We start from the raw sequence: 6,911 nt of genomic DNA, 5'->3' as shown, positions 1-6,911 counted from the left end.
TTTTTTTAAAGATTTTATTTACTTATTTGTCAGAAAGAGAGAGAGAGAAAGCACACAAGCAGACAGAGAGGCAGGCAGAGTCAGAGAGAGAGGCAGGCTCCTTGCCGAGCAAGGAGCCCGATGTGGGACTCGATCCCACGACCCTGGGATCATGACCTGAGCCAAAGGCAGCAGCTTAACCCACTGAGCCACCCAGGGGTCCCACGAAGTCCCTGAGGTTTTTAAAAAAGAGAAGTTACATAATAGAATTTGCCTTTTAGGAAAATCGGCCTGAGTACAGTGTGAAGACATCTGGATAATATCTTTTTATTATAAACACCAAACCAGTTATGAAGGGAAGGAAAACCCTGAAGGACGAGAGGCCCAAAGAGGCTGAGATAGAAAGTGATGTGCAGGTGGAGAGAAATGGAAGCAAAGTGTGACAGAGGTTAAATCAACAGAATTTTATGATTATTTGAATACATCATGGGGTAAGAGAAATAAGAAAAGTTGCTTACGGTCAAATATTGCATGTTTCCTGTCTTATATGCAACTTATGGTGGGAATGATCTCAAATGTTTTCATACACACTTCCGTGCCCAGTAAATATGTGTTCAGTTAAACAAAAAGAACCAGTAAGTTTGCTTGTGTTATCAGCAACAAGCCTGTCTAAAAAGAATTCTCTTATTAAAACCTGGAACCTAAGCTGCAAGACAATTTTTATCCGTTTTTCCAGGTTTGCATGGAAAACAGTGCTGACAAAAATTGCAGAAATGCCTGGAAACTAGAATATAAATTCACTCATTGTTTTGGAGGTTATATGCTGACCTGATCCTTCTTGGTGTTTTTAATAATCGTTAGAATTATTTTGGATAGTGCTAATAAAGCTTATCTACTTTAAATCAAACTTAGATCATCTAATTGAAGATATACCAGTGATTCTCAAACTTCAGTGGGTATTAACTCCACCTGGAAGGTTTTGTTTTACTTTTAATTTAAAAAGTCAGAGTTCTCGGGGCGCCTGGGTGGCTCAGTTGGTTGAGCAACTGCCTTTGGCTCAGGTCATGATCCTGGACTTCCAGGATCGAGTCCCGCCTCGGGCTCCCAGCTCCTTGGGGAGTCTGCTTCTCCCTCTGACCTTCTCCTCTCTCATGCTCTCTCTCACTCATTCTCCCTCAAATAAATAAATAAAATCTTTAAAAAAAGAAATTCAGAGTTCCCATAGATGGAACTAGAGGGTATTACACTAAGTGAAATAAGCCAAAGAAAGAAAGACAATTATCATATGATCTCACTGATATGTGGAACTTAAGAAATAAAACAGAGAATCAAAGAGGAAGAGAGGAAAAAAATAAAACAAGACAAAACCAGAGAGGGAGACAAACCCTAAGAGACTCTTAATCATAGGAACAAATGAAGGTTGCTGGAGGTGGAGGTGGGGAGGTGGGGGAGTTGGGTAACTGGGATATGGACATTGGAAAGACTGTGTGTTGTAATGAGCACTGGGTATTATATGAGACTGATGAGTCACTGAACTCTACCTCTGAATAGGTCTCTGAACAATAATACATTATATGTTAATTAATTGAATTTAAATTTTAAAAAATGTTTTTAAAAAAGTCAGACTTTCTGATTCAGTTGGTTTAGAATAGAGTCCAAGAAATCACTTTGAGAACCACTGCCTTAGGACAGTGCTTCCAAAACCTCAATTATAAAAAACACCTACAGTACTCATTAAAAATAAAGAGTCCATGTTCCACCTCTGCTGACCTCTAAATCAAAGAGTTCAGGGGAGGCATTCAGGTATCTGTTTTTTTAAAAGGACTTCATGTGATTCTTATAATCAGCCAAGTTTGTGCAACGCTGCCTTAGTCCACCCCATGAGGTAGGTTCTATTATTAGTCTTATTTTACCAAAGAAAAAACAGAGGTTTAGCAAGCTTTAGCACCAACAAATGGCAAAGCTCTTAACCCTTCTACTAAAGGGCTTAAACCATCGTTCATGCTCAAATACAAAAAGTTTCTTAGATGGAAGTACTATGAACCCTTTGATAAAAGGGTCTTTATCTTATTTATTTTAGTATCTCTAAAACCTTGCAATATGCATATAGAATGGTTGGTTAGAACCAAGCCCTGTAAAATAATGTTATGCTTATATAAAATTTAAAACACAGAACAGCTAACAACGAGCAGATGAAGAACCCAGTCAGTTCAAAGAACCAGTGAAATGCAGGGAGCCAGAATCAAGTCATCATTTAAATAAACCGACTAAAAAATTTAATCAAAATTCTCAACTCAGTAACTCCTAGTAGGAAAAAAATAGAGATTGATTTTTGATGCCAGAAAATATATTTTACTAAGTATTTTATAACTGGATTGACATTTAGAATAAAAAGATATTAGCCAGATGTTAAAAGCTTTAAAAGTGCCTTACAGAGTGTTTTACTAGATACTTCAGGATTTTCAGAAGATAAAATATCACTGTTTGCAGCAAAGGTATTACATACACGAACTGTCCTTACAATTTTTTCTTCTAAAATGCTCCACAATTAGACCGAATGACTTTTAAAATATATAGTATTCTGTGCTCTTCTGACTGTAAGCTTATGTAAATAATAATGGTAACGTTTATTAAGTACTCTATGTCTTTTAACACATTGAGTCCTCATAGTAAATATTTAAGGTAAATATTATTACTTTCATCATTTACACATAAGGCAACAGGCCCAGCGAGATATGAAGCTGCCCCTGATGGCTTTGCCAGCAAGTGGTGGAGTTGGCCAGTGAAACCAGGCTGTCTGGGTCTAGAGTTCACATGCTCAACCAGAATGCTATGCTGTCCCCTATATTTTGAATAAAGAATGGATATCCTCGTTTCACTTACTTTCTGAATTTGTATCTCCAGGTGTCGTTATTTGCAATAATAGAAGCATATTAGAGATGAAACGGGAACAATAAAGAGGAAATAATAAAGAATGATCTCTCGGGGCACCTGGGTGGCTCAGTCAGTTAAGTGCCTGCCTTCGGCTCAGGTCATGATCTGGGCGTCCTGGAATGGAGTCCTGCATCAGGATCCTTGCTCAGCGGGGAGCCTGCTTCTCCCTCTGCTGCGCCTCTTGCTTGTGCTCTCTCATGCTCTCTCTGTCAAATAAATAAATAAAATAAAATAAAAAGATTTCTCAAGAACAAACAAAGGTGCTTAATTTGGGCCATGCCTAAGCAAACAGAGAAGGAATAGGTGGCCATTACACTTACAGAGGTTAGAAAACTGGCTGCCAACGATTTTTCAAAGAGCAATTCTACATGGACAAGCAAATTATGTCAAATCACTGTGAAAATCTTCTTAATGCAGTCTTGCTACAATGCTTTCCTAGAGGACCCAGTCAAAGGATCATGCTCCAGGTAGTGTGATGGCTGCTGAATTTTGGTTTTCATTCCACATTCACCTTTTGGGGTTACAGGATTACAGTGTAAGCTGACATCACTGCTTCTCAGAGGGCAGTGGAAAATTTGAATGGATTCAGAAGATCTGAGAAAGCTAAATCCCCAAACCCACTGTGCTCCTCTTACCAGTAAAAGCAGACCTCCCTCTCATTTCCCTTCTCCTCCTCAAGGATCCTGAAATGACCCTACTGAGAGAATGCCAGTTCTCCTCCCATTCTGATTTCCTTACTGAAAGCACACTGGTGTAGGGAAACATTTTAAACATAATAATAATAAATCTCATTAGTTTTACAGTGTAAGATACACAACCCATTCATAATACATATTTGTTGAATGGGGAGTTAGACCAAGTCTTAAGCCCGTCTATTATATCAAATTCCAGACTCCAGTGAGGCATATTATAGCAAGAATCTGGTATGTTCCAGTATTTTCTTCCTAAGTTTATTTGTCTAAATCCAATCTCATTAAAGGGAAGATAATTACACTAAACTTATAAATGTTGGATCTCCTCTCTGCACAGAAGACCCCTCCACTTTCAATTAATTAAGATAAAAATGAAGCCAAATTTTCCCAATAAAGAAAAGCTTAAAGTAAATTTATTAATTCTATCTGCAGTGGCTTTTTATTTTCTATTTTTTTTAATTTTTATCTAAGTAATATATGAATACAGTTCAAAAAATCAAATGGGATTTAAAAAACTCATAAAGAAAAGCAATTATTTTCTATAATATCCTTTTCCGCCTGTCCATTTTACTTTCTAAGGGAAAACACTTCTTTTTTTTTTTTTTTTTTTTTATTTTAAGTAGGCTCTACATCTAACGTGGGGCTTGAATTCACAACCATGAGATTAAGGGTTGCATGTTCTACTAACTAAGCCAGCCAGGCACACCTGGGGAAACACTTCTGAAGTCCTTTCACTACTATTTTGGCAGTTCCTGTCAAATCTGAAAATAATATTTTTAGGCTGCTAATTATTACTTAGCTATTCCAAATTTTATTTGTTCCCTACTATAATGTATGCATATTTAAATCTGTTCTCCCACTCTATCTATTCTCCGTCTTTCTCCCAACACAGTTATATAAAGTTTTGGTTAACATTGCTAAGTTCTGTTTATAGTTTTAGGACTTTGTGAAGCTAAGAACTTTACAGTGATTATATTTCCTTTCCTGTACAAATTTCCTGGAGTTTCTCAATGTTTTTCTTTTCTTCATAAAATTTATTTTTTGTAATAGTTCTCCTTTTTTTTAAAGGCTCAATAGAGCACATCCTCTATGAAAACCCTATTTTTCCAGAGACTTCCCTCTTGGAGTCTTCTGTTTTCCTGCTGCAAACCAGGCTGTTTCTCAGGTTTATTTTATGACTATCATCCCCAGACTGAGCTTCTGGATCCCATTCTGCTTCATGCTGGTTTCCTTCTGTATTTTACTGGAGTATACTCTCTATCAAACTCCACTGGGAAATAAAAGTGACTCGGGAGAGATACACATCCACACCTAAAAATGCATTTGAGATACACTCCACTTGAATTACAATTTGAGCATAGAATGCTTAGTTAAAAGTCACTTTTCCTCTGAAATCTATATCAGTGGTATATTCTTAGAACCTCCTAGAACAATTTCTAGCACATATTTGGCACTCAATAAATATTCATTAAGTGTATGAATGAATGAATATGATGCTTTTTCTTTTTTTTTTTTTGAATATGATGCTTTTTCAAACTCTCTTAAATTCTCATCTGTTTCCTGTCATTTTTCTGTATTTTTCTTTCTTTCATTGTTCCAACTCCTCTCCCAAAAATACAGTGATCCTCTTTGTCTATTCATATTTAGGAAAAAGGCTCTGAAAAATGGATTAAGGCTATTATCCAGATGAGTGGTTCTCAAAATATGGTCCTAAGCTTTACCTGGAAACTTGTTAAAAGGCAAATTCTCTGGCTTATTCCCAGTCTTAGTGAATCAGAAACTCTGAAGTTGGGGGGAAAAAAAAAAATCTGTGTTTTAACAAACCCTCCAATTGATCCCAACGTACACAAAAGTTTGACAATCACACAGGTAGGGCCAAGACTGGAAACCATTGCTTTTGGGTTACCTGGAGAGAAGTGAGCATTGATACAGGGAGATCCATACTATATGACTGCTAATTTCTTCAGAGAAGGAATCTTGGGTCTCATGCCCACAAGATAAATATTTAACTTCTAGTGTTCTGCTGGATGGTTGAGAGTGGAACACAATGACTCATGCCTCTGTTATGAGCACAAGATGGACAAAGTGACTCTTGGATCTCTAGAAGTGTTGTAATTTTTGAACAAAGAGCCATCGTTCCAATTCTCTAAGATATCTGTCTGTTTGGACCACTAATTCAGTTTCCTGTTCCTCCTTTCTGAGACGGTATCCTTTCCATAAACTGTAATCACCTGCGGTAACTGAGTATGTCTCTGTTCTTGCCACCTGAAAGAACCTGAAAATGTAGTCTAAAATTATAAACTTGTCATTACATGTACTATTTGAATTTCTTGCATCTCAAAAAATGTGTGTCGGGAAATAAAATAATTCCAGCTCTTCGCTTAAGTACATTTCATGTATTTCCATCGAGGGACCATTAGGTGGCACTTTCTGCTCTGCTTATAATCACTATTTTCTCTTCTCCTTTGGGGCAAACCATTCATGGAGTTCCTTTGGCCTCTGGAGGCAACTTTTTCTCAAGATCATCTGAGAGAATGTTTGCACTTTGGTGACTCATTTAGTCTGTGGTGACTTATTCAATTAGTTCTGCAGCAAAGAATCAAAGAATGTCTTACGACTGTTAACCATGCAAGTTGCATGGATTTTTGCCTTGCCCGGTAGGAAATCTGAATATGGAATTCCAGATTCAACGAACTACCACACAATGGAATTCCATTAAGGCAGGATTCAACAAACTACCACACAACTGCCTTAATCTAAAATGTAAAATGTTAGTAAGCTTGTCGCTCCAAGGATACTTTTCCCCCTTGCAATAGGGTTCAACCAAATGAAGTTCAAAAGCGAAAACATGGCTCCTGCAAATAAACACCAGTTCCCTGCACAGAGTGGTAACAATGGTCCTTTGGCTTTTACAGAAATTTTATTCTTACACATTTAAGTAATGTGCCAATCAACATTTCATTGATTGTCAGAGGATTTTTTTTTTATTTGAGAGGATTTCCTAAAGATTTTTCTTCAAACTTTTCCTATATATTTAAATTCTATTCATCTTTTAAGAATCTGCTCACCCTGATCACCTCTGACAAATCTTTACCAAAATCTCACTCTATTCTTGCTGAATTAGGGGCCCCTCCTCAGTGATCTGCATACCTCTCATATGACATTTACAACACTGTCTTAAAATTGTCTTTTTTGTGAGTTATACTCCCCTTAAAGATCAGGGCTGTGTCATAATCATTTCTATTTCCAGGTTCTGTTGTGAATATTGCCACAGCACAGAGAGGAGTGTCTGGTTAGATTTGCATT

This window comes from Enhydra lutris, unplaced genomic scaffold (genome assembly GCF_002288905.1).
Source record: "Enhydra lutris kenyoni isolate GAN:26980312 unplaced genomic scaffold, ASM228890v2 scaffoldscaffold9, whole genome shotgun sequence".
In the NCBI taxonomy this organism is placed as follows: domain Eukaryota; kingdom Metazoa; phylum Chordata; class Mammalia; order Carnivora; family Mustelidae; genus Enhydra; species Enhydra lutris.
Note: the sequence above shows the minus strand (reverse complement) of the source record.